Here is a 21,895-nt window from a genome sequence, read left to right as displayed (position 1 = left end):
TGTATCTCAGACCTCACTTAATCTTCATAACAACCCTCTAAGATAGACAAGATCATTGCCCCATTCCAAGATGGGAAGGCAAACCACAAGGAAAGCACCAGGATTGAATCCAGGCATCTGTCCCCAAGTTCAAAGGTACCCTGGACTTCAGCAGTTTCTCCTAGGAAAGAGATCAGGAAAGAATCGGCAGGCAACTAGGAACAGACTTGTTAGACCAGTGGTCTTCAAACTCTATCATGCTGTAGAATCGTGACGCCCAGGATGCACAGTGAGGCCAGTTAAATCAGAATTTCTGGGGATGGGACCCTGGCATCAGCATTTTTTAAAACTCCGTAGGTGATTCTCCTATATAGCCAAATTTGTAAACAATGCCCTCTGCCTTCCTACAAAAATGCTGACCATGGACCAGAAGCATCAGCATTACCTAGGAGCGGATTCGAAGTGCAGGATCTCAGGCCCCACCCTAGACCTGCTGAATCAAATCACTAAGATCCCCTATGTGACTCATTTGCACTAAACTTTCAGAGGCATTGGTTTAGGGCTTAGGTATTCAAACTGTCATTATTCCACTTGGTCTTCTGTTATTAGCATTAATTTAAATCCTTAATAAGCAAATCTCAAAACTCCATCAATAAGCTCAGAATTAATCTGATATATTGGCCCAAAAAATGACTCAAGAGGAAAATAGGACCTTTTACTTCTCATTGTGTGGGGCAACTGAGGAAGAAAAGTTATATTGCTAATGGTGTCTAACAGATTGTAGGTTCAGTCCAATTTAGAAGAGGCAGATGAATAGCTCCTGGCTGCCTTCCTTCTTCTGAGTCAGAAGGATCAGGCCTACGACTTCAGTTAGGTGATGACCATACTTGAGTACCAAGCTGATTGATAAAGAAAATCCTCCAGTGAGAGGTATCTAAACTTCCATGACTTCTGCTGTTTCCCTGTGGTATGTTCCTGTTATAGACCTACAAATGACACCAACAATCCCTGTCCCAACTGAGATCTTGTTGTCATTCAGCTTTCTGAATCTAACTATATACATTGCCCACTTTTTAGTTTAGTTTAGTTTTGTTTTGTTTTGTTATTTTATTTATTTATTTATTTTTGAGTTGGTGTTTTGCTCTTTTTGCCTGGGCTGGAGTGCAATGGCGTGATCTCGGCTCACTGCAACCTCCACCTCCCAGGTTCAAGCGATTCTCTCACCTCAGCCTCCGGAGCACCTGGGATTACAGGCGTGTGCCACTATGCCCCGCTAATTTTGTGTTCTTAGTAGAGATGGGGTTTCACTATGTTGGCCAGGCAGGTCTCAAACTCCTGACCTCCAGTGCTCGGCCCCCCTCCACCTCCCAAAGTGTGAGGATTGCAGGCATGAGCTACCACGCCTAGCACTTTTTAGTTTTTATTTGCTTTAGTTTATAACTAAATAACTGAAACTTGGAACTAGACTCAGAATATGTCTTATTTCATCTGAAGGACATGGGGCCCACTGGGATGGTCCTCACTATTTCACTATTTTTTGGTCCTTGCCCACTTTTTCCTTGAAATGATTCATTTTGTGTATTTTATTATATCTCAAGACATCAGGTAGATAGTCACAACCAGTAGCAAATGCACTGGCTGAAATCACCCTCCTTGCTCTGGAATGTCTGCCCTTGAATGCAAATTAATTTACTTCTGGATCCCTGACGGTGTGATCGTATAACTGTGAATTCATCTGTAGAATGGTAAGGTCAGTATGCCTTTTTTCTCCGATCTCCAGTAGCAGACTGCAAAATGACCAGAAAGGGGAGGGCTACTTAGCATCAAGTTTTTCCACACTAGTAATGGAGAGATGCTATGGTTTGGATACAGTTAGTTGTCCCCACCAAAACTCAAGTTGATATTTGATCCCCAGTGTGGCAGTGTTGGAGGTCGGACCTAGTGGGAGGTATTAGGGTAATGAGAGTGGATCCTTCATGAATGGCGTGGTGCTGTTCTCCTGGTAGTACATGAGTTCTCTCTGTTGCTAGACTGGATTACTTCTCATGGATATGGATTTGTTCCCATGGAGTGGGTTGTAATAAAGATAGGATGCTCCTCAGGTTTTTCTCCCTCTTCATACATGTTCACTTCCTTTTTGATCTCCTTTGCCATATTGTGATGTAGCACAAAAGCCCTTGCTGGAAGCCCAGGGCCATGCCCTTGAACTTCTCAGCCTACAGAACTGTGAGCTAAACAAACCTCTTTTCTTTATAAATTACCCAGTCTCCGGTATTCTTTTATACCAATGCAAAACAGACTAAGTGCAGAAGCATAAAGAGAGAAAGAGAGAGGCCATCCCTTCCCCTCTGTTTCTCTGGATTATCTTACTTGCTGGCCAAGGGTTTGTCATTTCTACACCTGTGGCAAACAATAATGATACATGGAAAGACCCTGTAGATATTGTCCTCATAGAGTTCATGCTAGAGCCTTGAACGTGACTCATGTGGGTGTTGAATGGATGGGTGGATCAATGAATTAATTCTTCAAGTACATTTATGACTGGGGCTGATACTGAGCTTATAGGTGCTAACATGGAGTAAGGGCCAGAGTCCATTCCCATTGAGTAGGCCACCCACCACGCTGCTGGGCTGGCACCCACACTGTACCAGTCATTACAGATGGCACCTAGAATGTGAGACTGTGGCTCCATGTTGCAAGCTGGAAAACAATGTTTAAAACCCAACCTGATATGGCTTACTCATAGGACTGGTTAGAGGGAGATAAATGGAAACTGACTGGCTAGGAATCTTGAAGGAGTAGCAGTCTCAGAGCTTCAACAAGATGGATCTTGGAGCAGAAATAAGAATTTAAAGTAAGTTGAACTGAGAATGGATTAATATAGCTCCCTGGTAAATCTGGAAGCAACAGAGAAGTAAAAAGGAAGGAGAGACTAGGAACGGGAGCTGAATGGGTAGCTCGTTGAAGTTTGGGGAAATTAAGAAAGAGCAAAAAGAAAGAAGGTGTATCAATTATATTCAAGTAAGTGAATGAAGCATAGAAAACACACAACACAGAGCAACTGAAGCTTAAATGAACTGGAACTTTATTCTGTATTAGGTAATTGTGTTAGTCCATTCTCACATTGTTATGAAAACATACCTCAGACTGGGTAATTTACAAAGGAGGTTTAATTGGCTCTTGATTCCACAGGCTGTGCAGGAAGCATGATGCTGGCATCTGCTTGGCTTCTGGGAAAGCCTCAGGAAACCTACAAACATGGTAGAAGCAAAGAGGGAGTGAGCACTTCACGTGGCCAGAGTAGGAGGAAGAGAGAGTGAGTGGGGAGGTGCTGTACATTTTTAAACAACCAGACCTTGTGAGAACTCTATCATTATACAGTACCAAGAGGGGATGGTGATAAATCACCGATAAACTCCACCCCCATGATCCAGTCACCTCCTGCTGGGCCCCACGTCCAATGCTGAGGATTACAGTTGAACATGAGGTTTGGGTGGGGACACAGATCAAAAGCATTTCAGTAACAAAGTCTGGAAGTAAGCCACTCTAGGGACAGAAATGTGTGGTACATTTTCTCACCCATCATAAGGCTCACAGCCAACACTTTTTATAACAAAAGACAGGTTAACAAGGGAAAAACATAGCAAATTTATAATTTAATCAAAGTTTTAGGTCGGGTGTGGTGGCTTATGCCTGTGATCCCCAGCACTTTGGGATGCCAAGGTAATACAGGAGTTATTAAGAAATAATTTTTGCACAGCTAGAAAGTGTGAGAGTTCTCGGTGGAATTTTCCTTTAATGAAAAGCAGCCCCAAACCATTTCTTCTCTAACAAAAATCAGCCTGAGAAGTCAGGCATAGATATGCAAACTAGGAGCTTTTATATGTACATGCAGGCAACAGTACCTGAAAGCCAGGTACTTTCAGTATGGCATCTCCCACCCTCTGTTCCTTGTCAACATGTTTACAGGTGTCATGGCAGCCTCCAGGTAAAACCACGTATACAAGTATCATGGTCACAGCCAAATGTAGACCATGTTTGCATAATAAAAGACTAGGGTGGGAGGGACAGTCTTTTCACGGGCTATGTGAGTGGCACACCTGGTCAACCCAATCCCCTGAGCCCTATGTAAATCAGTCACCACCTCCTCAAGCCTCTGTACAAAACTAATTGCTTTCCACTGCACCTGAGACCCTCTTTTGAATGACCTGCTTTCTCAGCATGAGGAAACTTTTTCTCTCTCTTCTTTTCCCATTAAACTTTCCACTCCTAAACCCACTCCTCATGTGTGTCCATATCCCGAATTCTTTCTCAACTGAGACCAAAAGCCAGGGTACATTCCCCAGACAACAGTTCAAAGGTGGGCAGATGACTTGAGCCCAGGAATTCAAGACCAGCCTGGGCAACATGGTGAGACCCCATCTCTATTAAAAATACAAAAATTAGCCAGGTGTGGTGGCATGTGCCTATAGTCCCAGCTACTTGGGAGGCTGAGACACAAGGATTGCTTGAACCCAGAAGGCAGAGGTTGCAGTGAGCCGAGATCGTATTATTGTGCTCTCAGCCTGGGTGACAGAGCAAGACCCTGTCTCAAAAAAAAAAAAGTTTTCATGATGCAGGAGACTTGAAAAATGAATACACAGACACAGGGAAAACTGTCCATTTTTATGCATAGATTTGATGAAGGTGATCAGCTGTATAGAAATGTGATTGCACAGAAAGAATATGATCCAATGGTAATAAACTCGAGGGGCAGGAACCCATTGAGGCCTGTCTGTTCAGATTCTTCTGTGAAGCATTCCTTCCTCCCAGGCAGAGGGCAGAACCCTTCTGGAACAAGGATAACCTGCAGTCAGACAAGGTAGGTCAGGGAATTAATTTATGGCTAGCTTCTGCACAGAAAGGCAGAGGAAGCAATATTTCTAGGTTTTATGGTTTAATTTGGAAGAAAGCGATTCTAGTTTCTATGACTTGCCTTGGGGAAGAGGAATTATGATTTTTTTTTTTAAGAGACAGCGTCTTACTCTGTCGCCCAGGCTGGAGGGCAGTGGTTGCAATCACAGCCCAGTAACCTTGAACTCCTAGGCTCAAGTGAGTGATCCTCCTGCCTCAGCCTCCTAAGTCATTGGTATGACAGGCACATGCTACTATGCCCAGCTAAATTTTTGTATTGTTTGTAGAGACAGGCTCTTGCTTTGTAGCCCAGGTTGGTGTGCAGTGGTGCAGTAATAGCTCACTGCAGCCTCGATCTCCTGGGCTCAAACAATCCTCCTGCCTCTGCCTCCCAAAGCACTGGGATTACAGGCATGAACCACTATGCCCCGCCAGGAATTGTGATTTCTATGACTGGGGAGAATGAGGGGCAAGAGACAAGAGGGCAGGAGAAGGTCAGAGAGAACTTGCTTTGGGGGCGGCTTCTGAGGCCTTCCAATCTCTTTTAGTTTGCGGTACTCAGCATGCCAATTCTCTCACTCTTCACCAAATTCAGCTCACGTTTGCTGAGCTCCTTCTGTACATCTTACTTTGGGGTATTAGTTTCTGAGCCCCAACACTATCCATCACTTCTCTCCCTGCCCCCTGTACTTTCTCCTTCCCTTCCTTTTCCTTCTTTCTCTCCTCCTTTCCCTCCTCCCTTCTCTTCTTCTCTCTTTCCCTCCCTCTTTCCTTTTAGATGTATTTACAGGAGGGCTGGATATAGAATCAGGAGACCTAGAAACCTGGCCTGGTCTTGTCCTTAACTTAGGGTAAGTAACTCAGCCTCTCTGGACTCAGTGTCCTCATTTGTAAAATTAGGGGCTGACCAAGGGAGGATCCCTAGGGTCCTGCCCAGTTCCAAAATGCTTTGGTCCTCCGTGATCCATAAGACTGAAGGAAGTGGCTGAGACAGCACCTCTCATGTGTGGCATCAGGACAGCCCCTGGCTGGATCTCAGTCTGCTAAACTCCCCTGCCGTGTAAACTCCCATTCAGGCAGATGTCACTTAGATTTTCCCCACTGGCTCCAGATAGGGCTGCTTTGGATAAATGACAATCCTGTTTTGCTAAATTTGACCAACTCAAATCATGCCATATGTGCCTCATTACAAACTTGTCCTTGTGCCAGCCAGATGGATGCAGTGCTTTTTGGCATCCCAGCTAAAGGTTGAAATGGCCTTCATGATGGCACAGCCGGCCTGGAGAGGTGCTTTTGTTTCACTTGTTAGACACCATGTTCTATTTCAATTCTGTTTCTCTAAAGTGTTTTCATTTCTCTATTTGTTCAGTAAACACCTCTCAGGTAACTGTATGGCCATGGCAATCTGAGGGGCTCCATAATACAAACCAAATAGGTCACAGTCCCTTCCTTTCTGGAGCTGGCACTCACTGTGGCCTTCCTGGTATTCCACAATCTCTTCCTACCTAAGTCTCCAGCTTTATTTCCCTCCACTGATGATTCCTCCCTGTTGTATTGTCCTTTTCCCTGGGGAGGTTTTGCACATGCACATGCTCAGCCTGAACAGGAACCCCTGTTCAGGTACCCCAGGTACACATATGCATGCGCGCACGCACACAAACACACACCTGCACGCACACATGTGCACACACACACACACCCCATCTGTTCTGCCCCCAACTCCTGTTATATATTCCCTTAGCACCCTAACTTTCCTTCTCAAAACAGTCTCCGTCTGGTTACTCCTTTTTAAGTCTTCTCCCTCACTGGACTGTAAACTACCTGGCAGCATGAGGAGCCGGGTCTCTCTCAATCACTGCTGGATCACTTCCTGGCACACAGTAGACCCTCAATAAATGAAGTATGCATGAATATGTGGATGAATAATCTGTGAAAGGGAGAGACAAATAGACAGAGATAATATATCCTGTCAAAATCACAGAAGGAGTGGGGACAAAGACTGGTAGACAGACCTATAGAAAGGGACACCAGCAGCTGTGATAGAGAAGGGATGGGTGGCAAGGTCTCAGAAGAAATTTGTACCTGATCTTGAAGAAGGAGAAGGAATGAGTAAAGTGAAGAGGAGAGGAAAGTGCAGCTCAGGCAGAAGAGGCAGCATGAATAAAGACAGGAGGTTGTGGGCCTGGTATTTCCAGGGTCTGGAGAGAAGTTCATGAGGCAGGTGTGGAACATCAGAGGCTGCCAGGAGAAGCTGTGAGCTCCCAGACACGCCCTCCTCCTTTCATAAGAACTTGCAGAATCCCTGACTCTGGAGTCGTTATCGTGGCAGGGCACTCTAAAGAACGGAATTCTTCCTTCCCTCTCTTCTCTTTCCCTTGCTGCTTGTCATCCCTTCTCTCATTCTTCACCAAATTCAGCTCACATTTGCAGAGCTCCTTCTGTGCATCAAGAGTTAGAGAGAGAATTTTCTTCTCACTATCTGCTTTGAAAGATGAATCCAGCTCCAAGTCAGAAATGCTTCCACTGGGCTGGAACTGTGGTCAGGGAAGAAGATGAGAGCTGGCATGTGGAAAAATTAGGGCAGAAACAGAATCTTGGTGGATCCCAAAGTAGGCACAGATTTAGAGGGGCCAGGTTAGCGGAGTTACCCAGAACAGATATGGGTCAAAGAGCAAGCCTCTCTCCTGATGGGTACCCTTTAATGATGCCCTCTCCTCTGCTCGCATGGCCTGGGGGCTGGTTGACAAGTGCCCCACCTACGGGTGCTGACCCCAGAGGTTTGGCTCTGGGGAAGGAGGATGGAAGGCTGAGCTCAAGGTAGAGAAAAGGGGCACCTGGAATCCCCACGGCAAGGGGCAGGCAGAGAGTGCAGAAAAGCAGGGAGAATGACCTGTTTCCTTTCCATAAAAGAAATGGTACTGTCTCCTGCTGGGGTGACCTCTGCTCTCCGCTCTGAAGAGACCTTAACTTTTAACTGTTTAGGTTGCTTTTCTTGATCAGAGAGAAGCTCGTGCCTGCAAAACCTCCCTGTAGGTAGGCGGGAGAATATGCCAAGGGAGGCTGCTGTTGTACAGCTTCTAAAAGGAAAGTAGGGTGGGTAGCATGGGATCTCAAGGCCAGGCTGCCCCTGGTGAGTGCAGACTCTAGCAAGACATCAAAGGCCCTTCATGTTCGGGTCCCTGCCTGCTCCTCCAGCCTCATCTTTTCAGCAGTATTCAGTGCCTTTCTCCAACCATGTCCAAACTCAGAGCTGGCAGCCCTGGAAATGAGACTGGAACCCTGAGGTTGAGTGGGGGTCATAGGCGTAGCACTCCAATATTGTATCTTGAATTACGGTGTCAGGCTTTGTGTTACTGCTTCCAGAACTTGACCTTGGATGTGGAGGTAATGTCCTATACATCACCCAGAGAATCCATTCTAGAGCTGACTAAACCCACTGAGGAGGTCTCTGTATGCCCTCGTGCACCCAGGTGGGTGGCTGGCAGCCACGCCCAACAAAGCTGCCTCTTTCACAGAATCTTTCTTGGGATAGCTTAGTTATCCCATGGAGAGGGATGGTCCCCCCTGGCCACCTGGCCACACAGAACAGAGGGCCCGGATGGAAACTTGGTTAAATTCAAATTAAGTGCATTTTGTGATGAGACAGAAGAAATGAGGAAGAAGAACAGCCCTGTGGGTAGCTTTGGGCTTGCAGAAGGCATGAAAAAAATGTCATCTGAGGAAGGGGGAGAGGAGACAAAGAGGTTAGTGTGACAGGAAGCCTGGGAGGAATTAAGCCAGGAAACAGTAGGAGGAAGAGAGGGCCACTAAGAAAGGACGAGGGTCTTTTCCAGGAGGAGGCTGAAGAACAAAGGGAGAGAGGTGGTGGGGGTAAGGCCAGGGATGCAAGGAGAGCTTCTGGACCCTGAGCAGTGTTTTCCCCAGCACTGAGAGTTGTCATTGGAGGCCTGTAGCCTCCATGTTGGAGGAGCCAAACCCAGCCCTCTCCAGAGGGAGAAGAAACAACGGGCCTTTTTAGCTGAAGGAGTCAGCCTCCACCTACCTACCAGCCATGGATGGATGAGCTGCTCCTGGCCCCTGACTTGCATGTTCAATGCCAGCAGTGCTTTAGAGAGGTCAGCAGCAGCACTGGAGAATCTGAGGGAAAATGTGGACAGAAGCTGCTGGTATCCATACTGTTTTGTTCTTTAGGAGTCCTAAATGGTGCTGTGGGAACAGTTCACAGTGGTAGTGAAGGAGGCACTAAATTTAGGCAAGATGTAGAGAGGACATGGTAAAGTTGGCCAGGCCACATTGGCCAGACTGGGGTAGTGACTGAGAGTTCATTTGTTCATTCAACAAACATTAGTTGAACGTCTACTAGGAATACCGCAAACAAGACAAACTCCATGATCTCCTGGATTCTAGTTTATATTCTAGGTTACCTTCTAGTGAGGGGTGACAGACAAGTAAACAATGAGACACTTTTCTGTGTATGTTAAACAAGCTCCTTGTTTGTTTGTCTTCACTTCCCAACCAGGTCAAGGCTGCCAAGACTGTCTTCTCTTACAGCAACAGCAGAGCAGAAGCACAGTCAGTACTTTGCCTGTCAACATCTTCTTGACTTGCACAACATTTTTATACATTATTCCTCTCACCATTTCCAAAATAGTCAATAATCCCTTCAGGCGTGGGAGGGAAAAGGAAGATATCAGAGGGCAGATAGCTCCAGAAGAAGAGACCACTGCCTCCTAACTGTATTCCTTCCACCAGCTTCTCCTAATTCACCTTCCTACACCCCTGGAGGAATTCTGTAACATGCTAATGTCGCCATGGGACTTCCTGCTTTAATGGTTTAGACTGTAAATTGGTTGGGATGCTTTTGACTCCCAAGAAGTAGAAAACCCTGACTCAGCTGGCACAGTCATAAAGACACTTAGCACCTCACCCAGCAAGTAACCTGGGGAAGGTGGCTGCTGGTAGGTTAATTCAGTGATTGACTACTAGGAGCCGAAGTCCTTCCCCTCTTTCAGCTCTGTCATTCCCAGGCTTCACCCCTTCAGAGTGGCATGATGGCTACTGCATCCAGATACCACAGCACTCAGCAGGAGGAAAGACACTTCTCTCTGTGCATCTACAGCAGGGAGGGGACCTTTTCCAGGGCCCCAGCAGATTGCCTTCATGACTCATGGGCTGGACTTGAGTGATGCCTCTTCCTAAATCACTGGCAAGGGAACTGGATTTCCATGGTTGCCTCTGAGAAGCACAGTGCCATGGGTGGAGTAGATTTCCTGATCTAAAAAGGGAGCTCTGTTAGTCAATGAGTCAAGGGTGAGTGGTGATGAGTTGATGGGTAGGCAACCACAGGTGTGTGTTACAGATAACTTTGTCTCACTTTCAGGAAAAAATCAAACTCTGTAGCAAGATATCAAAGGCCCTTCATGTTCAGGTCCCTGCCTGCTCCTCTAGCCTCATCTTTTCAATAGTACTCAGGTGCCTTTCTCCAACCATATCCAAAGTATTGCTGGCTGGGCACAGTGGCTCACACCTGTAATCCCAGCCCTTTAGAGGCCAGGGCAGGCAGATTACTTTGAGCTCAGGAATTTGAGACCAGCTTGGGCAACAAGAGGAAAACTCTGTCTCAAAAAAAAAAAAATTAGCCAGGCAAAGTGGCATGCACCTGTAATCTCAGCTACTTGGGAATCTGAGGCAAGAGAATCGCTTGAACCCAGGAGGTGGAGGTTGCAGTGAGCCAAGATCATGCCACTGCACTCCATCCTGGGTAATAGAGCAAGAGTGTCTCAAAGACACACACACACACACACACACACACACACACACACACACACACACACACACACACACAGTATTGCAATCCATCTGAACCTTCTCTGTTCTCTAATGCTTCAATGCCTTTGACCACACTGTGTTCTGGCCCTTGCTGCCTTGTTCTTTCAGGCACCCTTGCTATTCTAATACTCTCCCCAAGTACATCCCAGCTTCCTAAACCTTGCTTGGCCCCCGCCTCCAGGTGGAATTAGAAGGTGCTCCTTTGCAAGTGGCTTGGTTATTGCAGACTGGTACAGTGGTTAAATATAAGGTACAGAAAGCACATACTCCAGCTCTCATGCTTACAGGCTGGGTCACTTCAGGCAAGATATTTAACTCTCTGAACAATCTAATTGATTCTTCTTCTGTGAAATGGGCATAATGATGGTAAAAATGGTCTAATAATAGTACCTACCTCATTAGGTTTTTGTGAGGATTATAAGGTATGCTAAGTGCTTAGCACAACACAAGGAGTATTGTGCTAAGTACATGCATACATGCATAGTGCTCAGTAAATGCTAATTATTTTTATTTGGTGGTAGATATTGTTATTAGCACCCTCATGGAGGGGCATCTGTAGACACACATACAAATAGAGCATCCTCCAGAATGTGATTCCAAGACATTTGCTCACTTTTCAAATGGCCCTAACATTTCACCACCCAGTAACTGCATACTGAAAGACAGGCCCCTGTAGTCTTTGGAGCTGTGGTATTTAGTGTGGGCAAACAGCATGGTGTGTACCGCAGACATTTTTGAAGGGTTTCTTTACCAACACCTCTGACCTCCGTCTGCATCCAAGGGCTATCTCTAAAGAGAAATTGAAGGCATCCACCCACAGATTCACAGAGCTCTCTCTAGGCCCTTCCCTTATCGGTCATCTCCTTAGTGAGATCAGAGGAGGTTCTGCTCCTGGCCTCTGCAGGATATTCCCGCCCTCTAATCTCTGAACTTAAATGGAATCTGGGTTAGAAGGGTCCCTGAGGGAGTCTCAAGGGAAGACAGCCGATTTACCCACTCCAGACCCCTCAGTGTTGGAGAAAGACCTTCAAGAGGCAAATGAAGATTTGAAGGTCTAGTAAGGCTCATATGTACTTGTGACATAATACAAAATATGCATTTGGCCTCTGCCCCAGTTCCTAGCACAGAACTCCTAAAACTCTTGTAATTTCCAGAGTGATAGGAGTGACAGGAGCATCTTTTTTTATAACATTTGGTCTTGGTCCCTAGTTCCTGATGTAAGAGCTTCTAACACCCCTGGAATTTCTGGAGAAATAAGATGTTAACTTGTATGCTAATGAGTTGACTCTAGGCTGGGTGGGGGTGGAGGAGCTAGACAGCTTCAGGGTGAAGTCAGCTTACCAGAGGAACCAAGCATACAATTAGAGGGTTGGAACTATCAGCCTCATCCTCTGACCTCTGGGAAGAGGGGAGTTGGAGATTGAGTTCAATCACCAGTGGCCCCTGATTTAATCAGTCATGCCAGTGTAATGGAACCTCCATAAAAACCCTAAACAATGTGATTCAGAGAGCTTCCAGGTTGGTGAACACATCCACGTGCCAGGAAGGCAAATGCCCAGAGAGAACATGGAAGTGTCATGCCTCCTCCCACATACCTTGCCTTATGCATCTGTTTTATTCGGCTGCTCCTAGGGTTGTATTCTCCATAATAAACTTACCAGAGTAAGCAAAGTATTTCACTCAGTTATGAGAAGCATTATAGCAAATTTTTGAACCTGAGGAGGGGATTTTGGGAACCCCCAATTTATAGCTGGTCAGTCAGGAATACAGGAGACTTGAGACTTGTGATTGGCATCTGAAAAGGAGGTCAGTTTTATGGGGCTCATCCCTTAACTTGTGGGGCTTGTGCTAATTCCAGGTAGTTAGTATCAAAATTGAGTTAAATGGTAAGATCCCTGGTTGGTGTCTGCAGAGAACTGAAGAAGTACTCAGTTTGGAAAACCTACACGTTTTGCTGTCAGAAGTGTTAAGAGCATTGAAAAGTAGTTTTTCTTTTGGTATTCTTACCAATTTGTGCAGAAATTGAGGTCCTGATGGATCCTTAATACTTGAGTAACATCTTCAACTGTGTTTGTGTCAATGTGTTCTGGGTTTGGAGTTTACTCTTAAATAAATCTGGCTCCTAAGCAAATTAACGCAGGAACAGAAAACCAAATACCACATGTTCTCACTTATAAATGGAAGCTAAACTTTGAGTACACATGGACACAAAGAAGGGAACAACAGACATACTGAGGGTTCTCACTTATAAATGGAGGCTAAACTTTAGAGTACACGTGGACACAAAGAAGGGAACAACAGACCTACTCTGTTGTTCCTGAGACCTACTTGAGGGTGGAGGTTAGGAGGAGGGAGAGGACCAGAAAACTATCAGGTATGATGCCCATTAGCTGGGTGATTAAATAATCGGTACACCAAACCCCACGACACACAATTTACCCACGTAATAAATATGTACTTGTACCCCGAACCTAAAATAAAAGTTGGAAAGAAAAATAAACAAATAAACAAACAAACTGGAAATAGATAAATACATCTGGCAAAGTTTTATAGTGTTTGTGGTAGGTGAAAAGATACTTGCACCCAGCAGCATCTGCCTGAATTTTCTCTGTAAGTTGCAAAGTCCCAATATTTAACACAGGTCACATTTTAGGATTAGAATTTTAATCCACTTTCAAGTTTATTCCTCGAAAAATAAAAATAAAAGATCCAGAAAAGAGCTAAGAGTAGGAAGCAACCTACCTTTGTATCTTTCGCTAAGGCTCGTATATTTTGACAGTTAAAAGCAAAAGCAAGTGGGCTTGGTAACCGGTGGGAGGAGTGGCCAGGGAAGGTGCTCACAACGTATGAATTGGTTAGCAAAATCACTTTAAAATGGGCAACCCACAGAGAATATAATTATAATAACATGTGGATTGGTGCCTTTCTATCTCAACATTATTATAACAAACATTTAATTGGTACTTTTCTACTTACAAAAATATCATACATACATTACTGATACCTAATATCTAACAATTCTTCAGCACTTACAATGTACCAAGCACTGTTTTAGGTGCTTACACTCATTTGCTCATTTAATCATTACTGACCCACAGGGCTGTATTCCAGTGCCTCCTTAGCCTGCTATTTAAAACCATTCCTCACCTACCCACTTACTCTCCTCCATAGCACTCACCACTCTCTGACACACTGTGTGTTTACTTCATTACCTGTCTGTGTGTCTGTGTCCTTCCACTAGAAAGTAAGCTCCCTGATGGTGAGAATTTGTTTTATACCCAGCCCTTAGAATAATGCCCGACATATAATAAAACAAATGGCTGGTCCTCAGTAAATACTTGATTAATGATGGAAAGTACTGTTACCTCCCATTTTACACGTGAGGAAACAGACGCTGAGTGGTTAAGCAGCTTGCTCAGATTACAGCTAGGAAGAGGCAGAACTGTGATCCAAACCCAGACACTCCCGCTCTAGAGACACCCACAACCACAACTGCAGGCAGCCCAGGTGCACAGCACTGAGTCAAGAGAATTGTGTAGTAGGCACAGAACAAGGTATTTAGCTTGTGGGAAGCAGAGGAAGGCCCCGAGAAGGAGGCGGTAGGCACCGAAGATTAACGTCAGCTCTGTGACACTTGTGCTTTAGTCTGATCCTGGCTAATGGTGCTGATATCAGCCTCTAATGAATATAGTCACACAGAAATCCACAGATATTTCTGAAGTCTTCGTGTGTATAAAGCACTGATCTTTGTGATAAGAAAGAGCACTGTACTTTGTGATAAGAAAACTACCACAAAGTACAAAAAGAGACACTTGGCACTCAAGGAGCTTATAACTGTGGAAAGCACTAGCATATGAAAAATTAAATAGCAAAGTCAGCAGTATTAAGGGTGCTGTAAAGTGGCATGTGGTTAACAACCAAACCAGGGGCCCTGGGAACCAGTGCTTCACCCCTAAGTAGAGAGTACTCAACGAAGCCTGGGTAGGCTGGGAAGTTTTGTGTGGTGTGGGGCGGCGGGGAGCAGAGCTTCCTTGGGACTGGCAGAGCCAGGAGGGCTGAAGAGGTCTAGGGGAAGGTGAACTGGGAGGATGGGAAAGCAGGGAGGAAGAGAGCTCCTTGGCAAAAACTGCTGTGAGGCAAAGTACTGCAAAGGTGCTGGGCAGGGACGTGGGGGGTAAACAGAGCCAGTCAGCTGCAACCAGTCAAAGCCAGGATGGAGAATGTCGTATGTAGTTTGTGCGTGGATGTCACCTTGAGCTGGGAAGCAACTCAGAGACTGATCAGGAAGAAGAATAGGAGTAAAATTGGAAATGCTGCCAGAGATGACATGGAAGACCACGGGGAGGGCCAGAAAACCAAATGGCTAAGGTCACGGGCTATAGAGCCCAGCCTGACTTCCAGTTCCACCTCTGCCACTTCTGAACCATATGAAAGGCCATGACACTCAACTTTCAGAGACTCATTTCCTCATCTGTAAATGAGAGAGAAAGAAAAAATTGTCTCATGGCGTATCTGTGAGGTTAATGCAATGAGATAATATGATAACATGTAAAATACTTAGCACAGTGCTCTGTAAATGGTAGCTTTTAAAAACCATGGAAGTGACCCACTGGAAATGCTGGGTTCGCAGCCCCGAGAACCAGAAAGCAATGCCAGACCATGATGCCTGCTACCCCTGTTCTGCGGGCAACCCCCACAGCCCCTGCTTTGATGCCCAGTGACCCATTCCTTCCCTCATACACGCAAGTGCCTGCTCACATACAAGGCTAAATCAAACTCCTGCAGAAACACGACAGGAAGCTGAAAAGATAACATAAAGCAGAAGCTGTTACCAGAACAGTGCTGGTTGAACAGGATGTGAGGGGACCAGGGAAACAGATGGCTGAGAAGCAGATATTGTGGAGCCATCCAGGAAGGTATTGCCCTTCCAAGCTCAGGACAGAGAAGCTAGTTCTATTATTATAACTTTGTTTTGTTTTGTTTTTTGTTTTTTTAATGTACTGATTGCTTGCTTGCCCCTGAAGGCAGTTTCAGGACTTCAGCAAAATACAAGTTAGCACCTGCTTTTATAAGTATTGCTAAGATAGTTTTAGTTTGGGGGGTTTTGTTTGGTTCTATCTTCATTTTTGTTGCATTCCTGAATATCCTGTTTCTAGCCATGGTGGTTGTTTTGACATTGTCAGTCAAGAACTCAGTGAGCAGTAGCTTAAATGCCTTCAGTATTACCATCTGTTGCTTGTTTAAACAGTTTTAATTTCTTTTTTTGAGACAGAGTCTAGCTCTGTCACCCAGGCTGGAGTACAGAGGCATGATCTCAGCTCACTGCAACCTCCGCTTCCTGGGTTCAAGTGATTCTCCTGTCTCAGCCTCACAAGTAGCTGGGATTACAGGCGCCTGCCACCATGCCCAGGTAATTTTTGTATTTTTGGTTGAGACGGGGTTTCCCTGTTTTGGCCAGGCTGGTCTCAAACTGAATCTCATGATCTGCCTGCCTTGGCCTCCCAAAGTGCTGGGATTACAAGCGTGAGCCACCATGCCTGGCCCAGAGTTTTAATTTCTAAAGGTTTCTATGAATTACTCACCAATGAAAGAAAAGCTAGAAATTGCAGTATAATTTCAGAATATTGTTTGGGGTATATGGTCATGAGAAAACATAAAACTGTATTCTCCTATGAATTCCTGAGCAAAATTATCCTACAGTGATAAAATAAACTAGTCATAGGTGGGCTTCCAGTGCAGCTAATTTATATTATATGCCTACTGTGTGCCTGGTATAGCACTAGATTCTGGGTATACAATGGTGAACAAGACAACATAGTCCTCACTCTCTTGGAATTTTCTAGTATAATTTTCCAACTAGCAGTTGGCCTTTTGCATAGCCGGATGGTCTGCATATGCACCTCTTGTTCTTTGAGTAGTAATAATGTGTTTGTGAATGTTCCACTCCCATTCTTCCCCAGCATCCTTTGTATGCAGAGTGTACTGTACACATGGCTGAGGGATCAGGGAAGGTGTAAATCAGATCCTGTAAACCCAGCACCCATGGCAGCACTCTTCTAACCTCCTAATCAGTGTAGACAAGTGTGGTTGCTACCTAATAAACCACTGTAAAATTACATTAGAACTCCTCATTATATCTTTTGGCTCAAACATGTTCTCCTATGTCTGCTGGTGTCTAGTACATCTCTGTACAAATGTTACATGGCCCTTTCCCATGTTGTATTTCATTTTCCCTTCAGAAGAAGCCTGTGTGGCAGAATGAATCAGGCAATGGTATCTCACACATGAATGAAAAGTGGCTTCCCTCCCATTCTCCTGGGGAGGGCTGCTTCCCCAGTTTGTGAAGCCCACTCCTCACAGCCTAATCTGCAGCTCCAGCTTTACCAAGTGAGGTTCATTTCATATTCAGTATTTACTGATCACCTGCTATGTGTGAGACTCTTTCCTCTGAACATGCTCCTAATTCCATTTGTTGAGTTATCAATCCCCAGGAATCCCAAGATCCCCAAATATAAAGACCCCACAGAGAAAGACTCAAGTTCACTACTGCAGACACCTCTGTTCTGAAGAGCAAATTTGAGTAAGAAAAGAAACAACTAACTATGTTTATGCTGAGAAATGTTTCTCTTCTTTCTCTCCCCCTTGATCTACTTATTTCTCATAGTTCCCTGTCTCTGAGCTTCTCCCTGGGGCCTACAAAATGCAACTTGCTGGAGTCCTGGGAGAGCACTGAATAAATATAAAGCGATAATGAGAAGGCTCTGGGCCACCTGGGAGATGCTAAGTGCAGCCAGGAGGCCCGGTAGGACCTGAATGCCTGCCCGGGGATCTCAGATGCTGTGTAATTGTTGCTCAGCTTGGTTCCTTTACCCAATAAACTGTAGCTCAGTGGGGCAAGTTGTATATTGTGCTCTCTGTATACCCCTACTGCAGTGTCTGGTGCTCCATAAATAGTTATTAAAAGAAAGAAGGCAGGCAGGTAAGGAGGAAGAAATGTGTGCGGGTGCACTAAGCTTCTGAGGTTGCACTTTTTCTTTTAAGACAGAATCCTTGGGTTAGTTGAGGTGAAAGCCCCGTGGATAACCTGTTTGACACCTGGTTAGTGGGAGTCAAGGGGTGCATGCACCTCCTCTGCTGGCTTCCATGCAGGAGCTGTGTTCAGTCTCAGGGGCATTATCAGCCTGGGGGCAGCTGTGTGGCTGTAACCCCAGTGGATGCCAGTGTAACAGCGGTACACACACCAGTGGTGACCCCCAGATGGGCCCACAGGGCAGAAACACTAAAGGCCAGGCCTCGGTCTCCCTGGGGGCTGCCTGGAGTTCCTTCACAATAGCAACAAAGGAACCTGTTGTTCATGGAAGCCTCAGGCAAGGAAGCAGCTCTGCCATGGTGGCTGTGGAGCCCAAGCCCATTGGAGATTTTGCAGGTAGTGGACATGAGTCCTGAAGAGCAGCTTCGGCACTCCAGGGACCACCAGGCCTTGCCCACCCAGAAGTCATAGCCGCCAGCGTAGACTTTAGCTTGGGAATACACTGCATGACCATCTCTGTGGGATCCCTTCACCCTCAACCATCCTATGAGGGAAGCAGGACAGGGATACTACATTCTACAGATGTGGAAATTGAGGTTCAATAAGGCTAAATTACTTGCCTAAGGTCACACAACCAGTAGAGTGTCAGGGTTTGTACTCAGGGCATCTGGTCCCTTGTCAATCACATCAGCGGAGGCATAGCAGCTGCAATGTTGAGAATGATCAGCAGAGGACAGCCTCCACAAAGAGGCCATTTAACTGCCTTGACAGAGATGAAAGCTAACATACCGGTATTGGGGCCTGTGTCACCACCTGCTCCCTAACAAGATACACTGAAAAGGATGCAACATCAATTCTGTGATTTTCCTGTCATAAAAAGCTTACCTAAACCTAATCCTGAAATGCCAGATAAACTCAAAATCAGGGCAGTCTAACAAGCAACTGGCTGGTACCCCTCAAAATTGCCAAGGTCCAAAAAGTCAAAGGCAGAACTGTTCCAGGGTAAAGGAGGGCCATGACAATTAAATGCAACTTAATGCAATAAATGTTTGATCTTTGGTTGGATCCTCGGCTGAGAAAAGATAAAAAATGTAAAGAAATGTAAAGGATATTATTGGGACAAATGATGTAATCTGAATTTGGACTATGGTTTAGATAATAGTATTGTATCAATGTTAAGTATCCTAAAGTTGTAATCATAATATGTTTACATAAGAGAATGTCTTTGATCTCAGAAATATTAAGGGGTAAAAGGGTATAATGTCTCCAACTAGCTTTAAAATAGTCAAGAAAGAACACAGAGAGATAGTGATAAGGCCACAAAGAAATGGAGCAAAATATAAGCAATAGGTGAATCTGGGCACAGGGCACATGGGAGTCCCTTAATACCATATTTACAAGTTTTCTGTAACTTTTAAATTATATCCACATTAAAAATGAATGAGAGAGAGAGAAAGGGAAAAACTGTCCTAGGTTCTCCAAAGCTTTGGCCTTGTGGTAGCCACACCTAATTTGAGGCAGTGAAAGCTTTCTCAGTCGGGGGTGGGTGGTAGGTGGTGAGGAGAGGCCTCTTTTTAGTAAAGTGTGGCTTCAGCCCACTGTGGACCCTTGACCTTTGCACTGGACTGGCCAGAGTAACTTCACACAGAGCTTACCTGATAGTAGATTTACCTGACCTAGGAGGCCTTTGCTCAAACATTTTGAGGGAGTGAATATAATTTACACCTAATTCACACCTATAGGTGGAGGAGGAACAGTGGACTTAGCTGAATGCAGAATGGAGCTCTAGGGGCTGGGGACACAGGGAGCATTCCAGGGCCTGTGAAATACAGTGGAGGGTCATCTGGAGGAGGGGTACAGGGTGGAACCACCACCTACAGCTTTGCTGGGGCAAACCTTCCAAAAGGTAAGACTGCTGGAATCTAAAACAGGGGAAATATTAACAGTAAAAAGACTGCTATGAGAGCAGCCATGAAAAAGGACATAGAGTAAAAGCTGTTGGGAATGATGTGTTAGAACCACTTGGAGGATTATCAGAATTCTGATTCGTTTAGGCCTGGCATGGAGTGGAGAATTTATATTTCTAAAAAACTACCTGGTGCTGTTGGTCTGGACCACACTGTGAGTTGCAGTGGTGTTGCAGATGATTGTGTCCAGCCCACCCTGGAGGAGTAATACCTGTGAGAACATGTGGCAGTCACAATCAAAGAGGTCCAGGGTTGACCATGGGGTACCTCTAGCTGGGCAGTAGGGATTAGGGACAGACAGCCTCATGAATGAAATGCCACTTAAACTGGGTTTCAGAGGATATGGGGTAGAGGAGGGCCTTCTAGGGAAGCAAAGACCCAGAAAACAGTCCAATCCAGTATATCATTTGGGTTCCCTGGGGAAATGATGGGAAGAAAGGCAGTTGGGGGGCCTGAGTGCCAGGTCAGGAGTTTGGACCGTATTTGGCAGGTGGTGCAGAGGCTATGGTGGAGACATGACCAGAGGCCGGGCTTTCAAAAGATTGACCTGGTAGAGATATGAAGGACAGATAGGAAAGGGGGAGACTGGAGGTGGCAAAACTAGACAGGAGGTCCCAGCAGTGGGCTTCCTGGGAGGGAAGGGCCTGGAGAAAGGGGATGACAAGTGTGCATAGAAAATAAGGGAGTTTAAGCATTCTAACAGAGTGGGAAGTAGAGTCACACAAAGAACCCATTTGTTCCGGTAGACTTTTGGCCCTGAGTTACCACCAAAATTGATAGGAAGCATTCAAGTCTTCAAAGATGTTTTTTTAAAAAAATCAGTCCATTAAATATATTTATAGGACATTTATTACTGAAAATTAAGTGTGAGCTTTCATATGAACATCGTCAAACTCCTAGGCAGCAAGTGGGCAGATGGAGACAATGATATGCTGGGAATCACTTACCAGCAGGCTGGGAGTCAGGAGAGCCCTGATTTGTAGTGAACGTCAATTTCCAAGCTATAAAATTCTCCCATAATGGCTGATTTCAACTAACAACATGATGTCAAGTAGCTTGTAAAATTCTAGAAATGTAACAGTTGGCTCTTGGGAGCCAGTACGCGCTGTTTCTAGCACACTCCAGAATGTAGAACAAATGACAGGAAGTGGTTGGAGCCATGTATAAGTAGTGTATACATTTCTTTTCAGCATTGGTTTCCGAACCCAGAGAGCCAGGATTACCTGTGGAAGCAGCTCACAGGCTGATGACTTTTGGCTCCAAGCATTGAAGCATCAGTTAACAACAGTTCTTCCCAAAGAAAGGAAAATGGCAGGTAGGTTGGATTTGTTCTAGAGCCCCAAAGCTGGGAGGATTATTTTACATAATAGAGAAGCATCAAGGAAAAGGAAGAGTCTTAAACTAAGAGGAAAGAGACCTGGTGTTTGCACATATCTCTGTCTCTGATACTTAGCAGCTGTGTGCTTAACTGCTTTGAGCCTCATCCTCTGTCTTTAAAAGCAAGGACAATACTAATAGTGTACACAGCTTCATGTAAAGCCCAGAAGGCATTCCATACCAGTCAGACTTCTTCACAACCCACTCTTTCCTCCCTGCTACAGCATTCACCCTTCTCCACTTAGGTTTATGCCGGCCCAGACCCTGTATCTGCACCATAGAACACAACCCATCCTCACGTCCGAGGGCTGTCCCACGCCTTCAGGGTAGATCTGGAAGCCACATTGGCCAGCCTGCTTCAGAGAAGAAGGCAAAGGGAGAGAAACTGACTGTGTCCGCGTCGGCTTTCATGACTGTGCCTTGGTCCCTCACAAGCTGTGCTTCCTTGCCCTTGGATTCTAGTCTTTCTTTTTTCTGATAATTTTTTTCTTTTGGCTTAAAATTGGGATTCTGTTACCTGTAACCCAAAGAGCCTGAGACACCCTAATTATCTCCCTTCAAAAGTTCTAGTAGAGACAAAAGACACTGACCCAGGAATCAGATTTGGGTTTTGACCTTGGACAACTGACTTCACCTCTCTGGGTCTTGGTTTCTCATCTGTAAGATGAATCAGTGAACCAAATGAATATAAATGAATTTTAGCACCAGTGTACTACTCTGTTCTACATAGCTTTAGCCTAATGGGAGTATATTAGAGTTAAATGCCCACTCTATTCCATTAGTCAGAAATGAGTTTATTTGAATGACCAGAGAGCTTTGG

The 21,895-nt window shown here is 45.3% G+C and overlaps 1 protein-coding gene across 1 annotated transcript in view; it reads left to right on the top strand.

The window, feature by feature from the left end:
• Window positions 1-21,895, top strand: part of BCAR3 (BCAR3 adaptor protein, NSP family member) — a 294,360-nt gene that overhangs the window by 6,976 nt on the left and 265,489 nt on the right. Inside the window, exon 4 of the mRNA XM_012439670.2 lies at window positions 20,889-21,013. The gene's annotated coding sequence lies outside the window, so the exon portion shown is untranslated. The remainder of the gene's footprint in view (window positions 1-20,888; window positions 21,014-21,895) is intronic.

The sequence above is a fragment of the Aotus nancymaae genome, unplaced genomic scaffold, assembly GCF_030222135.1.
Source record: "Aotus nancymaae isolate 86718 unplaced genomic scaffold, 86718_ANA_hifiasm-v0.15.2.pri h1tg000122l, whole genome shotgun sequence".
Taxonomy (NCBI): domain Eukaryota; kingdom Metazoa; phylum Chordata; class Mammalia; order Primates; family Aotidae; genus Aotus; species Aotus nancymaae.
Note: the sequence above shows the minus strand (reverse complement) of the source record. Positions and strands in the feature narration are given on the sequence as shown.